Raw genomic sequence first — 10,065 nt, 5'->3', positions numbered from 1 at the left:
TTTTTTGACTTAATATATATTTTTTAGATTTTTAGATTTCGATATCTAATTTAAAATTATATATATAGGATATTATGATTAACTAATATTCATGTTCCTTAGCTCCACCTTTTATATTAGGTTTTTCAAATTTGTGCGTGAATGATCATTTCAATATATTTTTAAACATGAAAGAAAAATAGAAAATATTATGAAATTGTTATTACGAATGCATATGACTTTTGCTTTTTCAGAGACATGATTTAACGTGCTGAACTGATGAAAGCTGATATAGTAATTGAAAACATTGAGCAGTTTACAAATCATGTCACTATTGTATTTGACTTTTGGGCGTTAATTTGTTTTGACAAAACTTTCATTTTTTTTCAAAAAAATTCAAATATATTCAAACTTTTGAATTCATCAATCCCCATTGCAATTTAATTTTTAGGGTTACAATTGTGGTTTTCCTTTTGCTTTTAGATATACACTGCCCAATAATCAATTCCTTCCGAATAGGACACTTGAAGCAATAGCAGTGCTTGTTGACAAGATTAATACCTCTCTTATCCTGTAATGCAGGATCAATCTAAAAATTTATTTTGAGTGTTAAAAATAAAATTTTAATTTATTTTATCTTTTATATTTATTATTTTTTAAAATTAATTTATTCGGTTTATAAAATTATTATACATATAATATTACATCGGAGTATTTTAAAAAGTTCATATAATGTTTTTTATAAACTTATAATTAAGTAATTTTTTTATCTAGCTATCTACTTGAGTTAGGTTTGGACATTGTTAGACCTAATAAGGGGTAACTCTTACAGAGACATTTTCTGCATTTCTATAAACTCAAACTCAACTCCGTGCTCAGGTAGTTAAAACTCTTTTAACTAGAAACAATGTTTGCTGGTGAATTAGTTTTTCTAATCTATTCAAATTAATTAATTAACTCTTATATTAAATGAGGATACTTGGTTGAATTAGAAAGTACTTTCAAAAAGTATTTTTTACATAAATCAAAATAAAACTCTTATTACATGCTTATTTCATATAATGCAAAATTATTTTTGAAATTATGGTTTAATCTCACTCAAACATATCCTAAAACCTGGAAGAGCAGTATTTAAGTAGTTTTTCTTAACTGAATTTTTTCACAAAATCCATTAGCCATGAGAGGTAATTTTCTTTTAGTTTGTAATTTTAATATGAAAGATAAGGGAATAACAGTGGCTTGAAAAAGGAGAGGTTAGCATTGTGAGTTGTGACGAGAAATTAACAAATATGCCCCAACAACCCAATATAGATGGAAGTACTATGAACATGATTGCCTCTCAGATTTTAGCCGTTTGTGTCATCATGCTTTCTATGTATCAACAAAAACACCAATTATATCATCACTCACTCATATATTTGTCAGTTTTATTTACAATAATGAAATGCAATATTGAGTTTTCAAGGAGTGCTGCAAGTGATTTTGTTGAAAAGTGGTATTACTTTTTTTTTGTTTTTATTTTTAATTAAACAATGCCATATAAATAGTAACATTTTTTATGAAAATGTTATAAGGTTAAACAAGTATTTACTAAAATATTACATTTAAATTAATATGTCACCACTGGATCGTCTTCACTTTAGCATAAATTCTGATTCATTTTTTCAATTAATTTGTACAAAAGAAAGTATACTGTTTGAGATCGACTTGGATTGACTTGTCAGAACATATTATATTAAAGGGGTAAAGTTGATTCTTCAACAACCAACTTCACCTTCTTATTTAGAAAAAAAGATTGTCCTCTTTGATTTTAGCTGTAAGAGCTAATAAGAAAACTTGTTTCAATCCTAAATAAAAGATGATAATAATAGATTTTATTTTTATATTTATAGTTTTTTTAAATCTTTCTTATTGATTGCACGTATTAAAAGATTTTTTATTAAATACTATTTTTTAATGTAAATAATTAAAATAAATATTTTAAGAAAGTCAAGGTAAGACACATTTTTATGACAAACAACTATATTAATAATTTTTAAAATTTTATAAATTAATTAATTAGCTTCAATCATTTATAATTGAAGGCTCAATCACACAATTGATTGTTATAGTTTAAAATGTTTCAACCAAATTTATTATTTATTTCTCTTGCCCTAACAAAATGTTTCAACCTAAATATTAACCATCAGAGGTAGTATATCAAATATAGTTATCTGAATGGCTACCAATACTTACTTATTGGACCACATGAACATAAAATAGCATTAGGAATAATAATAATAATAATAATCCTTCCTCGGGTATAGTTGCATCAGGATGATGTGATAAAAAAATTTTTTTAAGGTGATAAATGAAAATATTCATATGAAATAGAAAAACTATACTAATTAGTGTGACTTTGACTAGGGATTTCAAATGTATGGCCACCACTCCGTTCCCAACGCACATGATCAACTAGCAGCCCATTCCTGTACTACATTTTTTTTTTCTTTTTCTGCTGCTTTAATTATTTTAAAGAAACCTTTTAATTTCTTTATCGTTTATATTTTTTCTGTAAATTTAAAATTTTTAAGTCGTGTAATTATTTTTTTCCAGTTATTATTTATTTCGATAAAAAAATTACACAAACTCCGTTATTGAATTTTGCTATGGATTTTTTTTATTGTATATTGATTATTGATGTATTTTTCCAGTTCTATTTTTTTAAAATTTTGGTTTAGCTTCCTATTTCTCTAAGTTGAGACTTAAAAAAAAAAAAAAAAAGTGCGCACATGCTTCCCATTCCTCTCTTCCTCCTCCATTTTTCTTTCTCTGTAACCAAGGTTGGTGAGACATGTCTTATGCAGCTCATTCCCAAGGTAATTAATATTGACAATGTGCTTTGAATTTTAGGTGGAGTAAGGTTTAATTCTGTGTCTTAAAATATAAATCTAATGCTAATAAGTGTGGAGACTACTGGGTTCTTAATTAAATGTCAAAACCAAATTATGACTTTTCTCTGGCATGATTCAGAGTTTTTGCGCACTATGATTTAAATTCATTATGACAATAAGGCTGTGGACTGTCGTTGTTTTAATTTTTTCTTTTTACATGACTTGTTCGCATTTCCAAGGAGCTAGAGTCTTGGCCTCCACCTAAAAGTGTTACTCGTTGTTCTAATTTTTTTAACACGTTGTTAGTTGGAGTGGACTTTTTCTTCCTATGGAAATGATGGAAGTTCTATTATAAAAAGAAGAAGAGGGAAGTTCTTAATTTACTCAGTAATTAAAAAAAATAATTTACCTGAAGCATTGACACTACTACAAGAAATCTGGTCATTTAAGCATGAAGATTTAAGATGTTTGGATTTGTGTGAATGCGAAAAATGTTTTCAAAAGATTTAGTCAAACAGTCATAAAAATAGAGAAAAAAGTTAAAATATATATTCAGTCTTTTAATTTTATGTAAGGTTTCGGGGTTGGTCATTCAATTTAAAAAGTATACTTTTAGTCCTTTAATCCTAAAATTATTAATCTTAAATGATAGTTTTTTTTATAACATGATTGTTTTGAATATTAAACTTAATATGTTAGCATTTAATAATGTTTTATCAGCATTCAGGAGGTTAATATCATCATTTTTTATTAGGGTTAAATGACTAAAAGTTTATTTTTTAAAGTTATATGATCAAAATGAAATTTTATGTAAACTTAAAAGATTAAAAGTTTACTATAACCTAGGAAAAATTAGGAAAAACTCCCCATTAAAATTTTCATTCACAAAGAGGATTTGACAATTTTTTTTACATAAAAATACTGATATTTTGTAAATTTTATATACACACAGTATCGTTACTTTAATTTAGGCCATAATGACCAATAAATTTTTCAATGATATCCAATTTTCTCAATAAAAATAAGGTAGATCCAAAACTATAATAATATTATTATAGTATAATAGTAATGATATTTCCAATGTCATGTTCAATCTTTTCTAGTAAAGGCACAGGCGAAGGGGGGAAGAGGATACTCTCAGCGTCCTCTTCCCTCAGCGTCCCTCAGCGGCGCAATCACAGCCATTAAAATTCATCTAACACAGATCATATTGTGCCACGTTGTGATATTATTAAAAATTAGAAATAAATCAAATTTTTTTACTAGATTTCAACTGGGATTATTTTTAGCATGGAACATTCAGTTTTTTTTTCACCTGGCTCATTTTAATTAGAGAATCTACGAGACGTTCAGACTCCAGACTTATCCAAATAACCATAAAGAATGAAAAAACTTAACCATTAAATATTTATATATAATTTTTTTGGACTTATCCATCTTAGACTGGAAAATTTATCTAAGTTCAATCTAATACAAATCAAGTCAGGCAAAACCATAAAGAGTGGCAAAACTATATCAAGTATTTTTGCTTGATAGCAGAACTTTGCCTCTCTTTGTGGTCTTATCTGACTCAATTTATATTAATTTGGACTCTTAATAAACTCTTCAGTTAAAAGAAATAGATCCAAGAAATTAGGTATTGCACTCAGATTTTTTTAAAAAAAGAATAGTTCTTTTTTTTTAAAAAAAAAGGCAATCTTATAGCATTAATTAGATTTATTTTTAATTTTTAATAGCATGATAATATGGCATATTGTGAGCTCTTAGATCAATCTGATGGTAGATATTGGGACGCTGAGAGACGCTGAGAGATGCTGCCGCTGAGAGAATCCAGACCCGGCGAAGGGGACATAGATAGAGAGCTGATAGTAATTTAATGTACAATAATCAATAATGAGCAGACCCCATGGACTCATAATTTCAACGCAAGACAAAAACCTCACACAAAGCAGGTTCAGGGCAAGAGTACTGCGTGCTTATTTTGAAATTAAAAAAAAAACTGTTTAAATCAAATTCAAACGTTCACTATTTATAACATGTTATATTAAAAATCCTGATAAAAAAAGGGGGGTGAAATAAGAACGGAATATAAGAACAATATAGTAAAACTTAAGTTAAATATGAAAAATTATAATGTTAATTTGGGTATTGATATCGCAGAGATGCGTATTTGGTAGGGGACAGTGAAGTTAAAGAGGGGATACTGTGGGGATGAGGCCACAGGGAAACATTATGGGGAGGCACCAAAATTAGGTGTATAGGAATAGGAGTCTAAAGCTATGGTTGTTAGTTCAGATGATGTAGTAATAATTCCCTCGGCCAACAATTTGAAGTGACTATTGCGAAAATATACCGACAATGAAATCACAGGCCACATCACAAAGCCCATTTGGTGCAGAAGGAGACAGAGCCTGAGATCAAAATGGTGACGAAAGAAATGGCGTCGCCCGGACTCGAACCGGAGACCTTCAGTGTGTTAGACTGACGTGATAACCAACTACACCACGACACCTCGCTGACAGTGGTAGAATATGCCAAGCAATATTTTATTGTCTTTTTAAGAATTTCGATGTTCATTTTAGAGCACATACTAAAAATCTCTTTTAGTTTGCTATTGTATGGAGCACTCCCGTCTCACCTGCATTAGTTATAAATGTAATTTTTTTTCTAGGCAAATATATTGATCAATTAGAAGTAATCCTATTTAAGATCCTCTTGAGTACTAAATGTGAGTACCTTTTCCAATGAAAATTTGAATCTTGATTCATCATGTTATAAGAAACTAGGTTTTTTTTGGACTAATCTCAACTCATGTTGGCTGTATTAGTTACAAATGTTGATTTAATAGCGTGCGTACACACAAAATTTTTTCCAACTTGAAGCCCATGCTGCTGCAACCCAAAAGCTTTGCATCCTTCCTCGAAAATATTAGACATGCTGACCATTGATGCAAGCCCACTAGAATGATGCAAAGCTGCGTTGGATCCCATTGTTAATGGGCTTTCAATTATGCTACAACTGATCTTCCAATTTTCAACCCTTCACCTTTGAAATGCATCCAAACTATAGCGCAAGCCCTCATTCAAGTTAAAATTAGTCTAATTTTTTCATTTCGTTTTGTTATCTCTGTAAAATTTCAAGTTCAGAAATTTAAATTAAAAAATGATTTTAACCAAAAGATACTATTATTAAGATAAATTGCAAGAATGTATATGATTTTTTTTAACAAGGTAAATTTAGACATTAAATTTTATCTGAGAGAATATTTTTATAATTGATGATGGTGAGATACCTGCAATAGTTCGAAGTCTAGAGAGGTTTATTATTAAAAGTGAATGGGTTATGTGTACAAGATTTTAAGTTGAAGGGGGTTTTGTATAATTTAAAAGTAAAAAAGAATTTGTTTCTTGCCTTTTTAAAATTTTAATTTAAACATTTTAAAAAAAGACTATAAAAAATAAAACATATAAAATCCGGTTTTGTGTATTATATGTACTGTAGTCTTCAAGTTTTATTTACGACAATATTCAATTTCTAATTCGAACTCGACAATTACTTTGCAAATCAACCCTGAGTTTCTTGTAGTCAAAATGATAAATTTATTATTTATCCGAATATTGCAATTTTCTTTCTGGGACATTCCGAGAAAGGGAGAGTAACTTTCGGGGTAGCGTGCCTAAGTTTCAAAATAAAGACTTGTAACAATAAGAATGTAAAAATTATTCTCATATCTCTTTTCTCTTTCTCTCTTTCAAATAAAAATAAATAGGACGAAATTAAAAAAAATAATCATTAACAAACCTTCAAGTGATTTATATTTGAAATCAATTTTTTCTCCTACAAGTCATTTATAATAGGAATCATAATGGTACCTCACACATTATACATGAATATACTTAGAGGAGGTAGTTTGAAAAAAATAACAATTATGGGAGAAAAAAATGTTGAAGTCTTATGTTCTTATATTCATATATTTTAGAATTAAAACAAACTCGTACATTTAGGACGGGAGCAATTATTACTTTTAAATTAATATATTCTTGCAATCACACAATTTTAATCAATTTGGTGCATAAGTTGATGCTTTGAAATTTGAATTTACTCATGTATTGTGATACTCCATCCGTTCCTTATTATAAGAGACATTTGATGCTTATGGCATGTTTCTATATATAAGAGACATTTAAAAGTTGTCTCTACTTTTTTGTGTTGATTTCTTATTTTACCCATATTTATTATCTCCAACTCACACTCTCTCTCCCTCCCACTTCTCTTTCTTTTAATAATTTAATTGTTCTCTCTCATGCTCTCTCTCCTTATTAATGAGGGTATTTTTGAAAAAAAAAATTATACTTTTTACACATTAATTGTTCTTAACTAATTTTAATTGTTCTTTTTATCAACATACTTCAGTTATTTTTCTATTATAATAAGGAACGGAGGGAGTAATGTCAAGAAAAGTTTTTTTAGAAAAAGTTATTCATACTTTTGGGATCCCACAAATTAGAGTGGAAGAGCTTATAAGCCTCCTACACCCATACAAGGGGTTTTCCCAACTGCGGCTAAAATACCAAAGATTTTGACGCTATGAAATAGGAATTAGGAAGGGTAATGACTTTGTACTTTTCTTTTCGCAGACGTTGCAAGACAATGGGTCCGTTTGGGATCACGTTTGGGCCCCCAAACGTGCGTCCCAATCTGACTTTTGGGGTGGCTGTGATTTTGGGTGTTTGGATCTGCGATTACCCAATCTGACTTGTGAGGCTTAAATGGGCTTCTAAGAGAAGCTCATACAAGGAGCTTTTTTTCCGGATGCGCAGCTGAGGTTGAGAAACCGTTGGAGTGTGTTAAGTTTTTTACCTAACTGACCCTTTGCATGTTTTTTCTCTCACTTCACTTCAGCTCAAAGACAAAAAAAAAAAGACGCACACACGCACTCAGAAGCCACAAGACGCTCTGAAGCTAAAAACTCCTCCCGACGTCTGCTGCCATATCCCCTCTATGCGCCCTTCGTCTCCACCGTGCGCCTGCCGTCTCCCGCCGTCTCAACAGTTCGGGTTCTTGTGTGGTCGGTCGTCGTCAAGTTCTTCCAACGTCTCATCAGTTCTTTCCTCTGTTCGTTCAGTTCTTCCAGCGTCACCGTCCGTTGTCATCGCCGTGTCCCGCCGTCTTATCAGTTTGTGGTTGTTGTGTGGGAGTGGCTAGACTGTGGTCGTTCGTTCAGATCCTTCAAATACCGTCGCCGTTCATCTTCTTCCTCTGTTCGGTTGCAAGCGTCGCCGTCCGTTTTCACCGCCGCCGGATCGCATCTGCTCCAGATCCACACTGCTCAGAGTCTCCTTTGTTCACCTGGTAAGAGATACGCGATTTTGGTCCCAGATCTGGTTGTCTTCGATTGTTCTTGGCTGCCGTCGGACGCATGGCTGTTATAGGAGTGTTGATATGATGTTCTTGCTATTAATCTGATGTTCTTTCGATTAGTGTGGCCTGGCTGTCGAACTTGGTAGTAGCGTAGTAGGAAGAACTGACTTGGTAGTATCGATTAATGTGGTTTTTTGGCTGTGTTTAGTCTGTCTTTCCTGTTAGTTATTTGTGACAAGGTCAGACTCGTAGGCGCATTTTAGTTTGAAAATTTGAAGATCTGTGTTTCTATTTATTTGTAGTTCTATGTTTCTATTTATGATTTGTGGTTCTGGCAAACTGACTACCCCTTTGCTGTTAATTATTTGCCACAAGCTCCGAAAAGTATACGTTTTTTAGTTTGAAAATCTGAAGATCGGTGTTTGTAAAAAGTGGCGTATATATTCATCAATAATGCTTATTGTTGATAAGTATGTTTTACAAACCTAAATATATATGATTGTGAGATTATAATTTATAAATATTATATATATTAGATATTTCCTCTCATATTTATTTACAAAAGAAACATAATATTTCTGCATTGTTGGAAGAAAAGTGCTCTGGTTCACTGTAACTCCCTTTTGCATTCTTGATTGACATTTTTTAATAGAATTATGAACAAAGAAAAAAGTAAGGCAACATGGGATACAAGCACCACAGAGGTGTTACTTAAAGAATGCATGGAGCAAATCTACCGGAAAAATCGTCAAGGAACATCATTTTCAAAGACTGGGTGGAACAACATTCACTCTGCATTCAATGCAAAAATAGGAAAATCATATGAGAAGAAGCAATTGAAAAATAGGCTCGATAGCTTGAGGAAGGATTGGAGGACATGGGTTGATTTAACCAAAGAGACTGGTGTAGGTTGGGACCCTATAAACAATACAGTGGTGGCAACAAATGAGTGGTGGGAGAAGAAAAAACTGGTATATAATTGTTGATCTTGAGTTATGAACTGTGTTATTACTTGTTATAGGCTTTTTATTTTTGTTGATTGTATTCTTGCAGGAGAATCCCCATATGAAAAGTTTAGGTACCAGGGGTTAAAGTTTGCTCATGAATTAAACACGATATTCAAGGGTGTGATAGCATCTGGAGAGGATATGTTGGCACCGTCTTTAACCCAACCTCAGACACAAGAGGATGATGAAGAGAATGTGTATAGAGTTGATACAGATCTCCTTGAAGGATCGGGGGATAGCGAAGAAGATCTTGGAGGTGCTAGTGTAGGAGTTACAGATGAGATGGCAGGCGTAAACTTAACAGCAAATACTGCACCTAGTGGTTCAGGAAGCCATGGGAAGAGGAAGAGAGGTGAAGGGTCTAGCAGGCAAACAAAGCAAAAACTTCCAGCCTCAAGACAAATAGCAGATTCAGTTAGTGAAATAGCTACTGCATCTAAGGATAGAACTCAGTTCTAAAGAAAATAAAAGAGGTATCAATTTCTGAGGTTACGGCCGAAGTGCTCTGCCTTGAGGAAATTACAAGTAACTCTGATTTCCGGAACCGGTGCTTAAGACTTCTGTTGCACAAGAGTGTTCGGGAAATGGTTGTTTCACTAAAAGGACAGCCGGAATACTTGGTTGCATGGCTACAGGATATGGCATACAATCCACCATCATGGCTGAAACCCCCGCCTGCTTGAACTATATTTTAGGACGCATGTTATGACTTTATTTTGTCTAACTTGGACCAGAGTTGTTATTATATGTTTTTAAGTTAATGTTTGTGGAACTATGAAATTATGTAACTTGTTGACTGATTATGAATGTTTTGAATGTTTTTAAGTTACATGTGTTATTTATAG

General features: G+C 31.9%; 1 non-coding gene across 1 annotated transcript; it reads right to left on the bottom strand.

The window, feature by feature from the left end:
- Positions 1–5,290: 5,290 nt before the first annotated feature.
- On the bottom strand, positions 5,291–5,364 carry TRNAV-AAC (transfer RNA valine (anticodon AAC)). The gene has a single exon. It is a non-coding gene; the product is annotated as a tRNA-Val (tRNA).
- Positions 5,365–10,065: the final 4,701 nt, after the last annotated feature.

This window comes from Neltuma alba, unplaced genomic scaffold (genome assembly GCF_004799145.2).
Source record: "Neltuma alba isolate B1F8T4 unplaced genomic scaffold, ASM479914v2 tig00004150_pilon, whole genome shotgun sequence".
Lineage (NCBI taxonomy): Eukaryota > Viridiplantae > Streptophyta > Magnoliopsida > Fabales > Fabaceae > Neltuma > Neltuma alba.
The sequence above is the reverse complement of the archived record's forward strand: the minus strand, read 5'-3'. Positions and strand labels throughout refer to the sequence as shown.